The 22,455-nt window shown below is 44.6% G+C and overlaps 1 pseudogene; it reads left to right on the forward strand.

Annotated features, from left to right (window-relative positions):
• Positions 1–22,455, forward strand: part of LOC115425531 (glutamate receptor ionotropic, NMDA 1-like) — a 63,255-nt pseudogene that overhangs the window by 35,549 nt on the left and 5,251 nt on the right.

Raw genomic sequence — 22,455 nt, forward strand, 5'->3', positions numbered from 1 at the left:
GCTATAGGGTCCAATCCGGCCGTAGGATGAATTTGTGAAATGCAAAAATTACACTCAAAGTATAAACAGTAAATTCTTTTACTTTAGAGGTCATATAAAGCCCTACTTTAGTCTCCAGTGGGTCAGATCAGTAAAATACTACCATAAAAACCTACGAATAATGGTTTCATGGTTGTTCATGTTATTCATTTTTAAAAGGACAGTTTATAGATGTAAATGTTTCCCTAATGTAATTTTACTTCTTTTCACTCTAAAACCACATTGAATGTTTGGAGTTGGCGTTATTTCTGTATATTATGTTATTAATTTACTGGTGCGGCCCACTTCAGATCAGATTGGGAGGATATGGCCCCTGAACTAAATGAGTTGACAGCCCTGCATTAAATAGTAGAAAACTCACATTTACATCAAGTATTAAGAGGCACGGACGAGCCAGTAAATGCATGTATTATATAAAACCGACTCATAAGAAGAAACAGAATGAAAACACATCTTTTAAAAACCGGATAAAATCTGATTGTGATGTTGCGTTCACTGACCAAACAGGAAATGTGTGAACCTGATTCATATTGAGGCCGTGTAGCGTCACACTAAATTGGATCGTCTGTGTGATTTGTGGAGTTATCAGATTATTATTGATCATAAATATGTTTGATTCCATTGATAATGGGATCCCTCAGGGCTCCATCTTAGACCCCATCATGGATCTGTTTCCATTCATGTATGTTCAGATGGAGGTCTACAGATGGACCCTGATGACCCTGACCCCCTTTACACTGATCCTCTGATCAATATCTGATTATTATTGATCATGTAAACAGTCTAATCTGATCTGATCAGATAACAGCAGTAATCTGATTACAGTCAGATGAACCCCCCTGGGTTTGTCTTCATGCATGTTTCCAGGTTCATCTGAACATGTGGAAAAACCAGTAAATCACAGAAAATGGAAGAACGTGGATGACAGCAACAGGAAGTTAGATTCTACGACATTAAGAAATATGATAATGGACTGAAATTGAAAATTCGATCTGATTATTAACAGTTATTGGATTTTTATGGTCATGTAAACGGGTTCAGTGATGGATTAGTAAATGAATCAGATCGAGAAAAGACTGAAAAACAACATGAAGTTCATTTGTTCATTTGGGAATGGACTTGATCCGAGCTGCTGAATGTGTTGGAGGACGTCGTCTTCCAGTTGAAACTGTTATAACTCCGCCCCTAACTCTGCCCTCTGTCGTTCGTAGCCCATTTCGGAAGGTTCAAAAGTGAACAGCGAAGAAGAAGAAGAAGACGCCCTCACCCTGTCCTCCGCCATGTGGTTCTCATGGGGAGTACTGCTGAACTCTGGGATCGGAGAAGGTACTGGTCTTGGTCTCTGTCCTGGTCTTGGTCTTGGTTTCGGTCCTGGTCCTGGTCCTGGTGAGTCTGTGGTGTCCTTGGCTTCGGGTCCATCCTTTTAGCGCAGTGTGTTTGTGTTTGCAGGAGCTCCCAGGAGTTTCTCAGCGAGGATTCTGGGTATGGTGTGGGCGGGCTTTGCCATGATCATCGTAGCTTCATACACCGCCAACCCTGGCCGCCTTCCTGGTGCTGGACCGGCCTGAGGAGCGCATCACTGGCATCAACGACCCCAGGGTGAGTCCGCCTCGGCTCCTGGACCAGGACGGGGACGGGTCACCAGGTACCCAACCGGGTTGGGGCTCCAGGGTCCAACTGATGCGGTTCAGATTCTGGCTCAGGTCCTGATCTACAGGTTCTGTCATGTGAGTTTGAAGGCGAATGAATGATCATGAGGAGACATTTTACAGGAACACCACCACATCTGTCCCATTTTCAACATGAAGGAAATAAAGTTTCATTGATTCAACAGTTCAACAGTTGAATCTGTGACGTCTAATGGGATGAAGCCCAGTGTTTGGTTTCTCGTGGTTAATCTGTGAATTTAGTGACGTTTTTCACTGAGGACGGTGTCGTTCATATTCCATGTTTGAATGACGATGAGGATCAGCTGATTACCCATGATTCACCTGTGATGGGACCCATTCAACACCATCTGATGGGACTCCTCTGGTTCTCCATTAGATTTGGACCCGTTCAGAATCAGAATTAAAACTACTGTGGCAAAAAAACTAATGAAACCAGTCCAGGTCCCAGTCCCTGTCCAGGTCCCTGTCCCGGTCTTGGTCCTGGTCTTGGTTCTAGTCTTAGTCCTAGTCATAGTCCTGGCCCTGGTCTTGGTCTTAGTCCCAGACCTAGTCCCTGTCCTGGTTCAGGTTCATCTCCCAATTCTGGTCCTAGTCTTAGTTCTGGTCTTGGTCCTAGTCTTAGTCCTGGCCCTGGTCTTGTTCTGGTCTTAATCCCGGTCTCAGTCCCTGTCCCGGTTCTGGTTCATCTCCCAGTTCTGGTCCTAGTCTTAGTCCTAGTCTTAGTCCTGGTTCAGGTCCTAGTCTTAGTCCTAGTTTTAGTCCTGGTCCCGGTCCTGGTTCTGGTCTTAGTCCTAGTCCTAGTCTTAGTCCTGATTCTGGTCCTAGTCTTAGTCTTGGTCTTAGTCCCGGTCTCAGTCCCTGTCTCGGTTCTGGGTCATCTCCCGGTTCTGGTTCTAGTCTTAGTCCTGGTCCTGGTTCTGGTCTTAGTCCTCGTCCTGGTCCCTGTCCCGGTCTCTGTCCCTGTCCCGGTCTTGGTTCTAGTCTTAGGGTGTATTCACACCTGCCTTGTTTGGTCCGTTTAAAACGGACCAGAGTTCGTTTGCTCCCTTGGTTCGGACCTTTTGGGCTGGTGTGAATAAAAACCACCGAACTCTGTTCCGGACCAAATAAGCAAACCGAGACCCAGTTGAAGAGGTGGTCTCGGTGCGGTTCCATACGAACCCTGGTGCGGTTCGTTTGAGGTGTGAAAGCAGGCCGGACCCGATCCGACACAGTTGGGTTTTTTGTACCTAACGAGCTCCCGTCGTGCGTCGAGCATTATGGACAACAGAGTTTTACCAGAGAAGCGCTCAGAGTGAGGATAGGCTACGGAGCTGAAAATGAGCCGTGGTCAAACTTGGAGCTTGGAAGGGACACGCTGCCTTTTGGACATCTGGGCAGATGTGCATATAACACAGCTGACAGAAAGGACACGGAAAAAACTCCGACGTTTTCAGCTTGTTCAGCGAGAGAATGATTAGGATGACGGTTAGATTTGTCTGTTGTGCTTGAAATAAAATAATAAATGACTTCATCATCCCCAGCAAACTTTACCTGCGTTAAGGAATTCTGTCCCTGGCTAAACTCAACGGTGATATAGGATAGATACGCATAGGTCAGCAGTACGGAGCACTAATGCTTTTGGAGAACAGTCTTTTCATATACCAGCAGAATTCACACTTCAGACCTGTTCTGTCTGGTGTGAATCAGACCAACAGTCACAACATGATGTGCACATGAGCGCTGTCCTCCATAGCTGTCTTGCCCTGTGTCTTCGTCATTACCTCCGCCAAGGAGGTTATGTTTTTGCCAGGGTTTGTTTGTTTGTCTGTCCGTTAGTGTGCAACATAACTCAAAAAGTTATGGACAGATTTGGATGAAATTTTCAGGGTTTGTTGGAAATGGGATAAGGAAGAAATGATTAAATTTTGGTGGTGATCGGGGGTGGGGGGCCCACGGGGGGGGGGGGGCACTGATCAGCCTTGGCAGAGGTCTGCGCTCTCTGAGTGCTTCTAGTTGAGAAATGAATTCTACAATACTGTAAACCTGACGTTGCATCAAACGCTCTTGCTGCTCAAACACTTGTGCAGACGTCTGCATCTGTAAAAACCACTATGACGATAACAAAAACAGCAGCAACATTTCCATGATTCTGTCCTTTCACTTTGGACTGAGCGCTTTAATGACACTGCTCATTTCTGTCCAATGAATGAACGACCTCAGCACACATGGTTTTGTTTACAGATTTTGGTCCACTTACAAAAATGTACAGTGTGAATACGAACCGCACCAAATTAAAAAAAAAAAAAAAAAATTTGGTCCGGACCAAAGCAAGTGAACTATCGGACTTTCCTGGTGTGAATACACCCTTAGTTCTGGTCCCGGTCCTGGTTTGGGTCCTAGTCTTAGTCCTGGTCCCGGTCCTGGTTCGGGTCCTAGTCTTAGTCTTGGTCCCGGTCCTGGTTCTGGTCTTAGTCCTAGTCTTAGTCCTGGTTTGGGTCCTAGTCTTAGTCCTGGTCCTGGTTCAGGTCCTCTTCTTAGTCCTTGTCTTAGTCCTGGTCCTGGTTCGGATCCTAGTCTTAGTCCTGGTCCCGGTCCTGGTTCGGGTCCTAGTCTTAGTCCTGGTCCTGGTTCAGGTCCTCTTCTTTGTCCTAGTCTTAGTCCTGGTTCTGGTCCTGGTTCAGGTCCTAGTCTTAGTCCTGGTCTGGTTCAGGTCCTAGTCTTAGTCCTAGTCTTAGTCCTGGTTCAGGTCCTGGTCCTGGTCCTGGTCCCGGTCCTGAACATGAATAATCCCAGATTTGATGATGACTGTACCGATTCCGTCCCAGAATGCCCAGGCCTGTGACCCCCGGCGGTCTCCTGTTACCGTCCTCTTCTTCTTCTTTCTGTTTACTGTCTTTTTCTTCTTCTTCTTTGTTTACCGTCTTTTTCTTCTTCTTCTTCTTCTTCTGTGCTTTCAGCTGCGTAACCCGTCTGATAAGTTCATCTACGCCACGGTGAAGCAGAGTTCGGTGGATATCTACTTCCGCCGGCAGGTGGAGCTGAGTACCATGTACCGACACATGGAGAAGCACAACTACGAGAGCGCCGCCGAGGCCATCCAGGCTGTCAGAGACAAGTAGGCCCCGCCCACGCCACGCCCAGCAGCGCTGACCCCGCCCCTGCACCCACACTCACCTGTTTCCTCCTCCTTCTTCTTCTTCTGCAGTAAACTCCACGCCTTCATCTGGGACAGCGCCGTGCTGGAGTTCGAAGCGTCACAGAAATGCGACCTGGTGACGACGGGGGAGCTGTTCTTCCGATCGGGATTCGGATCGGAATGAGGAAGGACAGTCCGTGGAAACAGAACGTGTCACTGGCCATTCTGAGGTACACAAGTCCACACCGGTCCCCCAGACCAGTCCCCTAGACCCGGTCCCCCAGACACGATCCCCCACGCCCCGTCCTGAACCTGACTCCGCCCATTCCATCTGCTAATACACTTTCTTTGGTTGTTTCCTCACAGTTCTCATGAAAATGGCTTCATGGAGGACCTGGACAAGACGTGGGTGCGATATCAGGAGTGTGACTCGAGGAGCAACGCCCCCGCCACGCTCACCTTCGAGAACATGGCCGGTGAGAACCATGGAAACCATGGCAACCATGACACACTGAGCTGATGGACTTGAGTTTGATGAATGTAACAGTAGTTTAGTCGCAGTTTTTCCAGTTTTAGGACGTAAAGCTTTGGCTTATTTAGGCTAAATGAGACATTTATTTATTCAAGAGTCCTTTTGTCCAAAGACACTTCATTGTTCTTGATAAACCGTTAAGAGGTGGGCGTTCTGCGTAGTTCCAGGTTCTGTTTTATTGTTTATTGTAGTTTTATTTCATTTCCATGTGTAGCAAGAATAGGATACCAAATTATTTATTAATTGAGTGTTGATTTATTGATTACTTTAATTATAGATTTATAACTAAGCTTAAACTTAAATCAACCCAAAACAATAATTTAGAAGTCTTGCAAAGGTGATAGTTCGTGGACTGCACAGAAGAACCCGAGTGTGAAAAATTAGTACACAAAGCACAACTGAGGCAATGGATTTATACGCATATAAATAATTTATTAACTAAACTAAGACACACAAATAATATGAAGACAAGAGACAAATACAACAAAAGGAGCAAGAGATTATGGACAGGAGAATACGTAGATTAAGTTGGCAGATAGCTATATTCAAGATATTCTAACGTTAGTGAGGTTACGTTGAGGTAAACCTACTTAAATTGGAATAACACCAACTCGGATAAATCAGGAGCAAGTTTTCTTACAAGTTAGAGGCCTTCTGAAGGATGCAGGCTGGAGAGGCCTTGATGGAGAATGGATGAAGTCTTCTGATGTAGTTCGAAGCAGGAACAGGCTGTGAAGCGACGTGCTTGCGCTGGAGGCCTGAAGGTCTGAAGTTCTGCTGGCTGAAGGAGGTTCACAGCTGGCTCTGGCGGCTGGTTCTGGAAAGCTCGCCAGGAGAAGTGGAGAACAGCGAAGATGGTAAAGCTCTTTGGAGAGCTTAGAAGATGGAAAAGCTCTGAGAGCCAAGGAGATGGTCAAGACTCCTTGGAGAAAGCTCTGCTCTGCTCTGTGAGAGCCTGGGAGATGGGAAAGACTCTGGAGAAGACTCTGTTGAAAAGTTGGTTTCATTTACTTTTATAGTTCTGTCCAAAAACCAACCGGCACGCCTTCCTCGTGCATATTGATGAGTCATCGATGCCTTGGGGCGTTGCCTTCTTTGTCTGTTTTCGGCGGGAAACCGCCTCCTCGTGAATAGTTAACGAGTCGTTTGCATATCTCAGTATCACATTTCTCTTCCCTCTTGGGAAGACAGAGGGGGAGAGGACTGTGGGCAGCCTTGTAAGAAAACTTTGCATCCTTAATAAGATCCTTAAATAAGATCACTTAAACTTTATACGTCACCTGTAACCTCACTTAAGCATCAGTAAAATAATAGCATGATTATTCAGACATGCTATAAGCAGTGATACTCTTACTTTCACATAATTCACCGTGAACATGATCAGGACACACATATGTGAACCACAGGTCAGGCAAATGGCTTAAGTATTACATGCATAAAAGAGTTAACGTGCTGAGTTAATCACATTAACACATAATGTAATACATTATTAACATGGCACATATAGGGATTTTTGTCATTCAGTCTATTTCTTCTTCTGGGTTCATCTTCACCTCTGGATAAGCAACATGATAAGACAGATGTTGAGAGGACAAAGTCGACTAGTTGTAAACACCAAATCCATTAGGCTCTTCCTTAAGATCATCTGTCTTCGTAAATGTCATTTGCAGAGGATGTCCGTGCACTGACCTGCTAACCAACCAATCAGCATGGTTGTCAGGAATTTGGTTTGACACGGAGAGGAAGATAATATAATTATAATTCTGTTTTTGAGTCTGTTCACTCACTCCACCGTCATGAGACTACACATGACTTGTTCTACTGACGTGTGTCTGCGTTGTCTGAGTTCCCCTCCTGTTCTCCAGACCTGTTCATTTCCTGTTTCTACTTTTCCACTCCTGTTCACTTCCTGTTTCTACTTTTCCACTCCTGTTCACTTCCTGTTTCTACTTTTCCACTCCTGTTCACTTCCTGTTTCTACTTTTCCACTCCTGTTCACTTCCTGTTTCTACTTTTCCACTCCTGTTCACTTCCTGTTTGTACGTTTCCAGGTGTATTCATGCTCGTCGCTGGCGGCATCGTCGCTGGGATCTTCCTCATCTTCATTGAGATCGCCTACAAACGACACAAAGACGCTCGCAGGAAACAGATGCAGCTCGCCTTTGCCGCCGTCAATGTCTGGAGGAAGAACCTGCAGGTACTTTACTGTGTTCTACTGCGGTTCCACTGTATTCTACTGTGGTTCTACTGCCTTCTACTGCAGTTCTACTGTGTTTACTGTGGTTCTGCTGTGTTCTATTGCAGTTGTACTGCGTTCTACTGTGGTTCCACTGTGTTCTACTGTGGTTTTACTGTGTTCTATTGTGTTCCACTGTGGTCTACTGCAGTTCTCCTGTGTTCTATTGCAGTTCCACTGCGGTTCAACTGTGATCTTCTGTGTTCCATTGTGTTGTACTGTGTTCTACTGCAGTTCTACTGCAGTTCTGTTGTGTTCTATTGCAGTTCCACTGTGTTCTTTTATGTTCTACTGTGTTCCACTGTGTTCCAGTCTGTTCTACTGTGTTCCAATGTGTTCTATGGTGGTTCCACTGCGGTTCTACTGTGTATCCACTCTGTTCTACTGTGTTCTATTGTATTCCACTGTGTTCTATTGTGGTTCTGCCACAATTCCACTGTGTTCCACTGTGTTCTGCTGTGTTGTATTGTGGTTCCACTGTGTTCTACTGTGTTCCACTGTGTTTTACTGCAGTTCTGCTGCGGTTCCACTGTGTTCCACTGTGTTCTACTGCGGTTCCACTGTGTTCTAATGCAGTTCTGCTGCGGTTCCACTGTGTTCTACTGTGTTCCACTGTGTTCTACTGCAGTTCTGCTGCGGTTCCACTGTGTTCTATTGTGGTTCCACTGCAGTTCTAATGTGTTCTATTGCAATTCCACTGTGTTCTACTGTGGTTCCACTGTGTTCTACTACAGTTCTGCTGCGGTTCCACTGTGTTCTATTCTGGTTCCACTGCAGTTCTACTGTGTTCTATTTTGGATCTATTGCGGTTCTACTGTGTTCTACTGGCCTGTTTCTGCCTCTGGGTTTCATTTAACCTCTCAGCTCTACTTTCTGCTCAGCTGCTGCTCCATGTTCTGTTGTTTTTCTTTTATTTCCCAGGGTGCACTGTGCTCATGTCGAGTCCATGTGAATGTTCCCTTTTCAGGGTGTGTTTGTTTCTGTGTCCAACTCGGCCTCAAGTCGCGTAAAGAGTCGACGATGAGGAAGGAGTTTGTTTGTCAGACGTTTACAGACGTGTGTGTGTGTGCCGTGTTGTTTTTCCACTGAGGCAGAAGAATGGAACCGAGAAACAGTGAAGAACGTCAGGATGCTGATGTTTGGTCCATCCGCAGAACACACACTGATACCACACAGGTTAAAATACCAGCAGAACAGGACGTTCTGTCCTTCAATGAGGTTTCACACAAAAACAACATTGATCACATAAATAGAGACAAAGTCAATGAAACAAATGACTGAATATTCAATGAAACAGACAGCAGGTTAATGTTCTTTTAAAACACACTTTAACCCTCTGCTGTCCAGGTGGAGTATATTAACACCCTTTAACCCTCTGCTGTCCAGGTGAGTATATTAAACACACTTTAACCCCTCTGCTGTCCAGGGAGGTATATTAAAACCACCTTTAACCTCTGCTGTCCAGGTGAGTATATTAAACACACTTTAACCTCGCTGTCCGGGTGAGTATATTAACAACACTTTAACCCTCTGCTGTCCAGGTGAGTCTATTAAACACCACTTTAACCCTCTGCTGTCCAGGTGAGTATATTAAACACACTTTAACCCTTGGTGTCCAGGTAAATATATTAAACACACTTTCACTTCCTGTTATTAAAGCTCAGATTATTTTATTATTTTCATCACTAAATCCATCCCATAATAAACAGTGTTAAATTCCTACAGTAACACTCTTCCACCAAGTGAGTTCAAAATACACACTGATACATTTAACATTTAACATTTGACCTAGAACCAAAAATAATAATAACATGAACCCGTGTTGGTGTGAATAATACAGTTTATATGTTACAACAGTGTATTACGCCACATACGAAATAAAAACACCTGTCGCTACGAGAATAAAGTTTGTAAAATATCGAAATAAAACCCATAATTTTACGAGAATAAGTCGTAGTTGAAAAAAAACTCTTAATTTAACAAAACTAATGTCAGACATTTTATGAGATTAAAGGTTGTAATATTTGAAAATAAATTCACATTAGTAAAATAAAAAATCTGAATTCATAAATGGTAAGCCTCAACAGAGTTTCCAATGTAACAAGCGAAGCATCAACTTTCACTTCAGTTGGAGCGGACGATTAATGCTAATATGCTGATGGTGGGGCGGGGTTAATAGGCTCAGTATTTGGTGGACGGGCTAATAGGCTCAGTATTTGGTGGGTGGGGCTAGTAGGCTTAGTATTTGGTGGGCGGGGCTAGTAGGCTCAGTGTTTGGTGGGCGGGGCTAATGGGCTCAGTATTTGGTGGGCGGGGCTAATAGGGTCAGTATTTGGTGGGCGGGGCTAATAGGTTCAGTATTGGTGGGCGGGGCTAATAGGTTCAGTATTTGGTGGGCGGGGCTAATAGGCTCAGTATTTGGTGGACGGGCTAATAGGCTCAGTATTTGGTGGGTGGGGCTAGTAGGCTTAGTATTGGTGGGCTGGGCTAGTAGGCTCAGTGTTTGGTGGGCGGGGCTAATGGGCTCAGTATTTGGTGGGCGGGGCTAATAGGGTCAGTATTGGTGGCGGGGCTAATAGGTTCAGTATTTGGTGGGCGGGGCTAATAGGCTCAGTATTTGGTGTGGCAAAACATGATGGTTTTGTTTCCGTCACAAAGACGTCATTTAAAGGTTTAAAATGTGACAGTTACTGAATATTTGGTATTTTTGTTTATGGCTCAAAGTTATGAAAAAACAAAATGTTAAAAAAAAAAAAAAGTTCGAGCCAAACTGCATAAAGTATTGTGACATAGTAGTGCTCTGTGCATATTATGGGCTGTCGGTGGCTGATGATCAGATGTACATACATGTGTCATGTTCCGTCGTGGAGCTTCTTTTCCCATAATTCCACTCAGATCTGTTCATAATTTACAGACAGACTGAGGAGTGTGTGCTTTACACACAAGCCTCATCATTAATTCAACTGCAGCCTCGTTAAAGTTCAATGAAGACATTTACAATCTGATTAAGTCCAGGGCAGTGTGAAGGAAACAGCACATCCACCAAGTAGAACATGCCGGGCACTAGACCGTAGAACCCACCTCAGCCTGTAGAACCCACCTTAGACTGTAGAACCCACCTCAGCCCCATAGAACCCACCTTAGACCGTAGAACCCACCTTAGCCTGTAGAACCCACCTTAGACTGTAGAACCCCCCTCAGCCCCATAGAACCCACCTCAGCCCCATAGAACCCACTTCAGCCCCATAGAACCCACCTTAGAACCGTAGAACCCACCTTAGACTGTAGAACCCACCTCAGCCTGTGGAACCACCTCAGACTGTAGAACCCACCTCAGCCTGTAGAACGCCACCTTAGACCATAGAACCCACCTCAGCCCCATAGAACCCACCTTAGACTGTAGAACCCACCTCAGCTCGTAGAACCCGCCTTAGACTGTAGAACCCACCTCAGCCTGTAAGACCCACCTTAGACTGTAGAACCCACCTTAGCCCCATAGAACCCACCTAGACTGTAGAACCCACCTCAGCCTGTAGAACCCACCTTAGACCGTAGAACCCACCTCAGCCCTATAGAACCCACCTCAGCCTGTATAACCCACCTTAGCCCTGTAGAACCCACCTCAGCCCCATAGAACCCACCTTAGACTGTAGAACCCACCTCAGCCTGTAAAACCCACCTTAGACTGTAGAACCCACCTCAGCCTGTAAAACCCACCTTAGACTGTAGAACCCACCTCAGCCTGTAGAACCCACCTTAGACCGTAGAACCACCTCAGCCTGTAGAACCCACCTTAGACTGTAGAACCCACTCAGCCTGTAGAACCCACCTTAGACTGTAGAACCACCTCAGCCTGTAGAACCCACCTTAGACTGTAGAACCCACCTCAGCCCATAGAACCCACTTCAGCCCCATAGAACCCACCTTAGACTGTAGAACCCACCTCAGCCTGTAGAACCCACCTTAGACCATAGAACCCACCTCAGCCCGTAGACCACCTCAGCCCCATAGAACCCACTTCAGCCCCATAGAACCCACCTTAGACCATAGAACCCACCTCAGCCTGTAGAACCCACCTTAGACCGTAGAACCCCACCTCAGCCCATAGAACCCACTTCAGCCCCATAGAACCCACCTTAGCCCGTAGAACCCACCTCAGCCTGTAGAACCCTCCCCAGGACCCAAAGAACCCACCTCAGCTCGTAGAACCCCTCCTCAGATCGTCAATAAAGCATGAGCTGACTCTCCATGTAACAGAAGAACATTACAGATGTAGGAGTCGACACAGATCTGCAGCAGAACAGCGCTCACACACTCAGCCCTGGGTCACATCAAAGATTCATGGAGCACCAGGAACACACACACACACATACTGAACACACACACACACACTGAAACACATAAACACACAAACAAACACACAAACTCACCCCTGTGTTAACATCCAAGTTTAATGGACCTGCTGTCAGTGGGACATGGAGTCCACCAGGAACACACACACACGCACACACACACACACACACAACACCCACACACACGCACACACACACACACACACAAACACACACATAAACACATATAAACAAACACACATAAATAAACACACAAATACACACACATAAACACAAATAAACAAACACACACAAATAAACACAACAGCAGGCAACATCTAAAAACTACACCTTGTCTGAACAAAAGAAAAAAAGAAAGTATAATACAAATAAACACAATCACACAAATAAACAGAAACACACAAATAAACACACAAAACACACACAAATAAACACACACACACATAACAAACACACAAAAACACAAATAAACACAAGTAAACACACACACACACACCTCTTGGATGCCTACAGTCATCAGCCTGTTGGTCTCAGTGTTGGTCTGGATGGTTATCAGAGCAGGGTCAGGTCCTCCAGTACACACTGTACTGTGGTACTGCGGTACTTTCTTTCTGGTACTTTGGTCTGGTACTTGTGGGTACTTTGTTCTGGTACTTTGGTACTTCTTTCTGGTACTTTGGTACTTCTTCTGGTACTTTGGTACTTTGGTTGGGTTCTCTGGTACTTCTGTCTGGTACTTTAGTCTGGTTTCTTTGGTACTTCTGTCTGGTACTTTAGTCTGGTTCTTTGGTACTTCTGTCTGGTACTTTGGTTGGGTTCTCTGGTACTTCTGTCTGGTACTTTAGTCTGGTCCTTTGGTACTTCTGTCTGGTACTTTAGTCTGGTTCTTTGGTACTTCTATCTGGTACTTTAGTCTGGTTCTTTGGTACTTCTATCTGGTACTTTAGTCTGGTTCTTTGGTACTTCTGTCTGGTACTTTACTCTGGTTCTTTGGTACTTCTGTCTGGTACTTTGGTACCTGATCAGTTTGTCCTGAAGCATAAGGTTTTGGATCCTATTGAAGTCCAGAAGAAGGATCCTAACTGTCCCACTTCCCTGATCCAGGTGTGAGTGGACTCCATGCAGGAATTTCATCAGGGCCTCCTCTGATGGACACACTGTAGAGTCCTGAGGAGGTGGAGGAGGGCCACCGGTCTGGACTCACTGGACCAGTTCTTTTATGGAACTGGACCGATGCCGGATGTCCCCCTTATGGTGGACACTGTCCCCAGTTGTAGGCCAAGGCTGAACATGAGCTGGAGCGTCTCCTGCAGGTCTAGACCATCTGTGGACACTCCTTCTGCTCCAGTCTAGACCATCTGTGGACACTCCTTCTGCTCCAGGTCTAGACCATCTGTGGACACTCCTTCTGCTCCAGGTCTAGACCATCTGTGGACACTCCTTCTGCTCCAGCTCTAGACCATCTGTGGACACTCCTTCTGCAGGTCTAGACCATCTGTGGACACTCCTTCTGCTCCAGGTCTAGACCATCTGTGGACACTCCTTCTGCTCCAGGTCTAGACCATCTGTGGACACTCCTTCTGCAGGTCTAGACCATCTGTGGACACTCCTTCTGCAGGTCTAGACCATCTGTGGACACTCCTTCTGCGGGTCTAGACCATCTATGGACACTCCTTCTGCTCCAGGTCTAGACCATCTGTGGACACTCCTTCTGCAGGTCTAGACCATCTGTGGACACTCCTTCTGCAGGTCTAGACCATCTGTGGACACTCCCTCTGCTCCAGGTCTAGACCATCTGTGGACACTCCTTCTGCAGGTCTAGACCATCTGTGGACACTCCTTCTGCAGGTCTAGACCATCTGTGGACACTCCCTCTGCTCCAGGTCTAGACCATCTGTGGACACTCCTTCCATATATGTAACACCAGTGGACACCACAGGTTCCACATGTAACACTAGTGGACACGACGAGTTCCATATGTAACACTAGTGGACACGACGGGTTCCACATGTAACACCAGTGGACACGATGGGTTCCTCATGTAACACCAGTGGACACGATGGGTTCCTTATCTAACACCAGTGCACACGATGGTTTCCGCATGTAACACCAGTGGACACGACGGGTTCCACATGTAACACTAGTGGACACGATGGGTTCCACATGTAACACCAGTGGACACTACGGGTTCCACATGTAACACTAGTGGACACGATGGGTTCCACATGTAACACTAGTGGACACGATGGGTTCCACATGTAACACCAGTGGACACAACGGGTTCCACATATAACACCAGTGGACATGATGGGTTCCGTATCTAACACCAGTGGACACAATGGGTTCCACATGTAACATTAGTGGACATGATGGGTTCCACATGTAACACCAGTGGACACGACGGGTTCCACATATAACACCAGTGGACACGATGGGTTCCGTATCTAACACCAGTGGACACGATGGTTTCCACATGTAACACCAGTGGACACGATGGGTTCCGTATGTAACACCAGTGGACACGATGGGTTCTTTATCTAACACCAGTGGACACGATGGGTTCCACATGTAACACTAGTGGACACGACGGGTTCTACATGTAACACCAGTGGACACGATGGGTTCCACATGTAACACCAGTGGACACGACGGGTTCCACATGTAACACCAGTGAACACGATGGGTTCCGTATCTAACACCAGTGGACACGATGGGTTCCACATGTAACACCAGTGGACACGATGGGTTCCACATGTAACACCAGTGAACATGATGGGTTCCGTATCTAACACCAGTGGACACGATGGGTTCCACATGTAACACCCGTGGTCACGATGGGTTCCACATGTAACACCAGTGGACACGATGGGTTCCACATGTAACACCAGTGGACACGATGGGTTCCACATGTAACACCAGTGGACACGATGGGTTCCACACCAAACCTGGAATGAGACTCAGACTGATGCCAAACCCACATGTGTGGATTAGAAAAACCATTAGGATCCACACATTGAACACAGTGTCTGTATTTAGAGTCTGTGGAAGAGCATTTACACATGTTTACACATCTAATGCACTGACACCTAGGGAGAGTTAATGTCCATATTTGGGTCCTATTTATGGGCCCAGTATTTGATTTTGAATTTATTAATTATGGGATGGCTCATTTCTCTGAGGTCATCATTAGGTCCATCCTGGGTTAATCTGTCGACATTTACCTTTGATTATTGGGTCTAAAAACATGGAACAGGGACAGATACTAAAGTAAATCCAGTTTCATAAAAATCCCCAAATGTAAAAATATGTTCATAATTTAATGTAATTTGTTTTCATTTAAACAAAGAGGAAAAAATTGGAGTTGTCATTTTTCTAGGTTATTGTTTTATTTGAGGCCAAATTGTGCTGAATGTGGAACCTGAACTAAAGTGAGTTTGACGTTCTTGAACCACAGGATGAATTCCAGGTTTTTTCTGGTATTTTCTCGTCCTGGTTCCTCATCTTAAACAGAGCTGCTGTGTTTCCCAGAATAAAAGCAGCAGATGTTTGACATCTGTGACAAAAACGCATTGATAATCATCTTCCTCGCCGCCTGGATTAGCACTTCAAACGGCGTCTGCTAAAGGCTAACAGCTAGCGGAGCAGTGGCGTGGATGATTAGCACATCAAAGGTGGAGGCGTTAGCGAAGGTGGATTAGCATGAACAGACAGACTGACAGCGTTCACCTCCACAACGTATCCCTGAATGCATCACATCTGTTTTTCACTGAGAATTTTCTCCTGCCACAGAGAAAATGAAAACCAAGACTCTGTTCGCAGCAGGTCTGAACGCACACTTTGGATTTTTGGGTGAAATCTGATTTTTTTGTGTGTGTGTGTTGGTTCATATTCCACATTAAATGTGACTTCTATCAGTTTTGAGTCTGAACTGAATGTGACCTTGAAGTGACCCACATGAACTAAAGAGGTTCTAAAGTGATCCACATGCACTGAAGAGATCCTGATGGAATACCAGACCACGCAGACACACAGTGTTTACAGAAGGAAATATGGTTTTCCTCCGCTCTGACCAACAACTGGGACGTTTGTCGCATTTCAATGACGTAAAGGTTGGATTAATGCGACCTGGCTCTTTTCAGATTCCTGGAATTCTTGGGGGCGGGGCTATGCTGAAGAACACTGATTGATGGAACACACTGTCCCCTTCAGTTGAATCTTTTCCGTTCACGTCCTCCATCCTGGCGTGTTTATAGCGTCATCAAACAAACCACAGGTGACCAGGTTCAGTTTTACCAGGTAAATAAAGTCCTGGAAATAAAAGTTCCAGGTAAGTTGGTGGAAAAGGGGCTGATGTGTATTCAGCTGACTGTCATGCACTGTATTAAATGTCCGTAACGATGTTCAAATTCAGATTAATTTTTTTATATTCTCCTTCTCATTTAGCATCTGGACGAACTTGCCTCTTTTTTTTTAGGTTTTTTTTTTTTTTTTTTTGCTCTGATATCAATTGAATCTTTGTATAAATGTGTTTATTTGCTAATGTTCCCCAGAAACACATGGAAAAAAGTAACAGATAAAAAAAGGTAGAGGTAAAATGACTGTGTTAAAACGTGACCTCCGCCGTAGAAAACCACCATAACAGTACTAATCTGACAACAAACACAACTCCCATGATGCCTTGCTGGTGATGCCCTCTACTACATCATTGACCTCCTAGTGACACAGAGGAGGTGTCGGCCAATCGGATGTGGCCGGGTGTAGTATAACACTTGTATTATTGTGTACCTTGATGATGTCATCAGTGTTTTGTCCAATCAGCAGCTGAGGCTGGTGTCATACCCAGCCCTGCCCTCTGTGACAGGTCAAAGGTCAAACTGGTGATGTGTTTCTCTGATGTACATAATGGAACTCAATGCCAAGCCCCCCCCCCAGCAGGAAAGATGGCATTATAACAGCGCAGCGTTGGTATAATGATCTGTAACGTCTCCACCGCTTCATTCAAGCTCATCTGCCATCTTTGTCCCCCCCCCCCCCCTCCTTTTAAACGACCCCCCCCCGCCCCCCCCAGGATGTTTCCCTTGCTTTGACCCTGTGCTTGTCCTCATGTTTACCTGCTCTGTGTGTTTGTGGTCGATGAACAAAGCAGTAAAATGGAGGGAAGTTCTTCTGTTTTACTGAAACATCACCTCATCTGAAGCACAACACACCTAGAAAGGCACCTAAAATACACCAGAACACACCTAGAAATACACCTAAAATACACCAGAACACACCTAGAAATACACCTAAAATACACCAGAACACACCTAGAAATACACCTAAAATACACCAGAACACACCTAGAAATACACCTAAAATACACCAGAACACACCTAGAAATACACCTAAAAATACACCAGAACACACCTAGAAATACACCTAAAATACACCAGAACACACCTAGAAATACACCTAAAATACACCTGAACACACCTAGAAATACACCTAAAAATACACCAGAACACACCTAGAAATACACCAGAACACACCTAGAAATACACCTCAAATACACCTGAACACACCTAGAAATACACCTAAAAATACACCAGAACACACCTAGAAATACACCTAAAAATACACCTGAACACACCTAGCAATACACCTAAAAATGCACCAGAACACACCTAGAAATACACCTAAAAATGCACCAGAACACACCTAGAAATACACCTAAAATACACCTGAACACACCTAGAAATACACCTAAAAATACACCAGAACACACCTAGAAATACACCTAAAATACACCAGAACACACCTAGAAATACACCTAAAATACACCAGAACACACCTAGAAATACACCTAAAATACACCAGAACACACCTAGAAATACACCTAAAAATGCACCAGAACACACCTAGAAATACACCTAAAATACACCTGAACACACCTAGAAATACACCTAAAAATACACCAGAACACACCTAGAAATACACCTAAAATACACCAGAACACACCTAGAAATACACCTAAAATACACCAGTACACACCTAGAAATACACCTAAAATACACCAGAACACACCTAGAAATACACCTAAAAATACACCAGAACACACCTAGAAATACACCTAAAATACACCTGAACGCACCTAGAAATACACCTAAAATACACCAGAACACACCTAGAAATACACCTAAAATACACCTGAACACACCTAGAAATACACTTAAAAATGCACCTGAACACACCTAGAAATACACCTAAAATGCACCAGAACACACCTAGAAATACACCTAAAAATGCACCTGAACACACCTAGAAATACACCTAAAAATGCACCAGAACACACCTAGAAATACACCTAAAAATGCACCAGAACACACCTAGAAATACACCTAAAAATGTACCTGAACACACCTAGAAATACACCTAAAATACACCAGAACACACCTAGAAATACACCTAAAAATACACCTGAACACACCTAGAAATACACCTAAAAATACACCTGAACACACCTAACATGCACCTACAAATACACCTAATATATATATATATATATATATATACATTACCGGCCAAAAGTTTTAGAACACCCCAATTTTTCCAGTTTTGTATTGAAATTCAAGCAGTTCCAGTCCAATGAACAGCTGAAATGGTACAAAGGTAAGTGGTGAACTGCCAGAGGTAAACAAAAAAAAAAAAAAAAAAGGGAAGGTTAAACAAAACTGAAAAATAATGTACATTTCAGAATTATACAAAAAGGTGAACAAGAACTAGGTTACCAACTGAAACAGGAAACAGGGTTGTACCATTTCAGCGGTTCATTGGACTAAAACTGCATGAATTTCAAGACAAAACTAGAAAAATTGGGGTGTTCTAAAACTTTTGACCGGTAGTGTAAAATATACAGGGTGGGGAAGCAAAATGTACAATATTTTGAGGCAGGGATTGAAAGACAGTGTATGACCAATTAGTTTATTGAAAGTCATGAGAATTTATTTGCCACAAGAAAATGTCCATAATAGAAAATGTTTTTATTCTATGTGTCCTCCTTCTTTCTCAATAACTGCCTTCACACGCTTCCTGAAACTTGCGCAAGTGTTCCTCAAATATTGGGGTGACAACTTCTCCCATTCTTCTTTAATAGTATCTTCCAGACTTTCTGGTAATAGTTTTGCTCATAGTCATTCTCTTCTTTCCATTATAAACAGTCTTTATGGACACTCCAACTATTTTTGAAATCTCCTTTGGTGTGACGAGTGCATTCAGCAAATCACACACTCTTTGACGTTTGCTTTCCTGATTACTCATATGGGCAAAAGTTTGTGAAAAGGTATGGATAATAGTGTTAGGTATGATTATGACATCAGTATATGTTTGGGTTCAAAACAACTGACGTAGTGTCTGCTGAGAAAAAACAACTAAATGTTCAGTGTACATTTTGCTTCCCCACCCTGTAGGTGTGTGTATATATATATATATATATATATATATATATGTATATAAATATATATGTGTGTGTGTGTGTTTATGCTGTACTTGGCAGTACTTGTACTACCTGATTGTGTACTCATACTGTATCCTGTGTGTACTCTGGTCCTCCGACCATCTACATTGTGTGTTGTACTGCACTGAGTGCACGTGTGTACATGATGTGAGCGTGTGCAGGTGTGCAGGTGATGTGAGCGCGTGCAGAGGCGTGCAGGTGATGTGAGCGCGTGCAGAGGCGTGCAGGTGGGCGGTGCTTCCTGCGTCTGTTAATGTGTGTGTGCACCTATCGTATCATCTATTTTAGGATAGGAAAAGTGGTAGAGCAGAGCCCGAGCCCAAACTGAAAACCTCTTTTAGGTCCATCACTTCGACCTCCGACCTCAAACGTCGTAGGGCCTCCGGGGACGCCACGGTAAGGAGATGAAGACACACCCCCACCCCCACCCCCACCCTCCTTTACTTCATTCTCCTTTACCTGTCTATGAACGTCCTCTGTGGTTCCACTGGAGAACCAAAGGAACCAAAGGTTCATTTATGGAGCCTTAACGATGGTGGAAAACCTGCAGATATTAATGAACTAGAGTTTAGGGGGTTGTGTAGTTTTAGTGGTTGTTGTGTAGTTTTAGGTTTATTGTGTAGTTTTAGTGGTTATGTACACTGAACAAAAATATAAACACACCACTTTTGTTTTTGCTCCCATTTTTCATGAGCTGAACTCAAAGATCTAAAACTTTTTCTGTGTACACACAAGGTTTATTTCTCTCAAATATTGTTCACAAATCTGTCTAAATTTGTGTTAGTGAACACTTCTTCTTTGCTGAGATAATCCATCCACCTCACAGGTGTGGCAGATCCAGATGCTGATTAGACAGCAGGATTTTTGCACAGGTGTGCCTTAGGCTGGCCACAATAAAAAGCCACTCTAAAATGTGCAGTTTTATCACACAGCACAATACCACAGATGTCACAAGTTTTGAGGGAATATGCACTGGTCATGCTGACTTCAGGAATCTCCACCAGAGCTTTTGCCTGTGAATTGAATGTTCATTTCTCTACCATAAGCCATCTCCAAAGCTGTTTCAGAGAATTCATGAAGAAGACTGTGTGAGGAAAATGGTGGTCACACCAAATACTGACTGGTTTTCTGACCCCCCTGGACCACCCAATACAGTAAAGTGCACATTTTAGAGTGGCCTTTTATTGTGGCCAGCCTAAGTCACACCTGTGCAATAATCCTGCTGTCTAATCAGCATCTTGATATGCCACACCTGTGAGGTGGATGGATTATCTCAGCAAAGGACAAAGGAGAAGTGCTCACTAACACAGATTTAGACAAATTTATGAACAATATTTGAGAGAAATAGGCCTTTTGTGTACATAGAAAAAGTTTTAGATCTTTGAGTTCAGCTCATGAAAAATGGGAGCAAAAACAAAAGTGGTGCGTTTATATTTTTGTTCAGTGTAGTTTTTTGGGTTGTTGTGTAGTTTTAGTGGTTGTTGTGTAGTTTTAGGTTTATTGTATAGTTTTAGGGGGTTGTTATGTAGTTTTTTGGGTTGTTGTGTAGTTTTAGTGGTTGTTGTGCAGTTTTAGGGGGTTGTTGTGTAGTTTTTTGGGTTGTTGTGTAGTTTTAGTGGTTGTTGTGTAGTTTTAGGTTTATTGTGTAGTTGTAGGGGGTTGTTGTATAGTTTTAGGGGGTTGTTATGTAGTTTTTTGGGTTGTGTAGTTTTAGTGGTTGTGTAGTTTTAGGGGGTTGTTATGTAGTTTTTTGGGTTGTGTAGTTTTAGTGGTTGTTGTGTAGTTTTAGGGGGTTGTTGTATAGTTTTAGTTGTTGTGTAGTTTTAGTGGTTGTTGTGTAATTTTAGTTATTGTTGTATAGTTTTAGTGGTTGTTGTGTAGTTGTAGTTATTGTTGTGTAGTTTTAGTGGTTTCTTTTTCCTCTCCTTCACCTCCTCTTCTTACATCTCCATATGTTCACCTGTCCCTTATCAGGAAAGACAGACAGGTGTTCACACAGACAGATGTCAACACAGACAGACAGACAGACAGACAGACAGGTGTCCACACAGACAGACAGACAGACAGACAGACAGACAGGTGTCCACACAGACAGACAGACAGACAGGTGTCCACACAGACAGACAGGTGTCCACACAGACAGACAGACAGACAGACAGACAGGTGTTCACACAGACAGACAGACAGACAGGTGTCCACACAGACAGACAGGTGTTCACACAGACAGACAGACAGACAGGTGTCCACACAGACAGACAGGTGTCCACACAGACAGACAGACGGACAGGTGTTCACACAGACAGACAGACAGGTGTTCACACAGACAGACAGACAGGTGTTCACACAGACAGACAGGTGTCCACACAGACAGGTGTTCACACAGACAGGTGTTCACACAGACAGGTGTTCACACAGACAGACAGGTGTCCACACAGACAGGTGTTCACACAGACAGGTGTTCACACAGACAGACAGACAGGTGTCCACACAGACAGACAGACAGATAGATGTCAACACAGACAGACAGACAGACAGGCAGGTGTCCACATAGACAGACAGACAGACAGACAGGTGTCCACACAGACAGACAGACAGGCAGTTGTCCATATAGACAGACAGACAGGTGTTCACACAGACAGACAGACAGGTGTCCACACAGACAGACAGACAGGTAGGTGTCCACACAGACAGACAGACAGGTGTTCACACAGACAGACAGACAGACAGGTGTCCACGCAGACAGACAGACAGGTGTTCACACAGACAGACAGACAGGTGTCCACGCAGACAGACAGACAGGTGTCCACACAGACAGACAGGCAGGTGTCCACACAGACAGACAGACAGACAGGTGTCCACACAGACAGACAGACAGGTGTCCACACAGACAGACAGGTGTCCAGGTTGTGTCCTTGCGGCTCGTCTTCGTTCAGGACGTTCTTGTCTCTCGTCGTCCTCTTGCAAAGAAGGCGTTGGAGGTTCAGCCTGTGTGGTCTCCTCTCCTGTGGACCTGTGT

Source organism: Sphaeramia orbicularis, chromosome 9 (genome assembly GCF_902148855.1).
Source record: "Sphaeramia orbicularis chromosome 9, fSphaOr1.1, whole genome shotgun sequence".
Taxonomy (NCBI): domain Eukaryota; kingdom Metazoa; phylum Chordata; class Actinopteri; order Kurtiformes; family Apogonidae; genus Sphaeramia; species Sphaeramia orbicularis.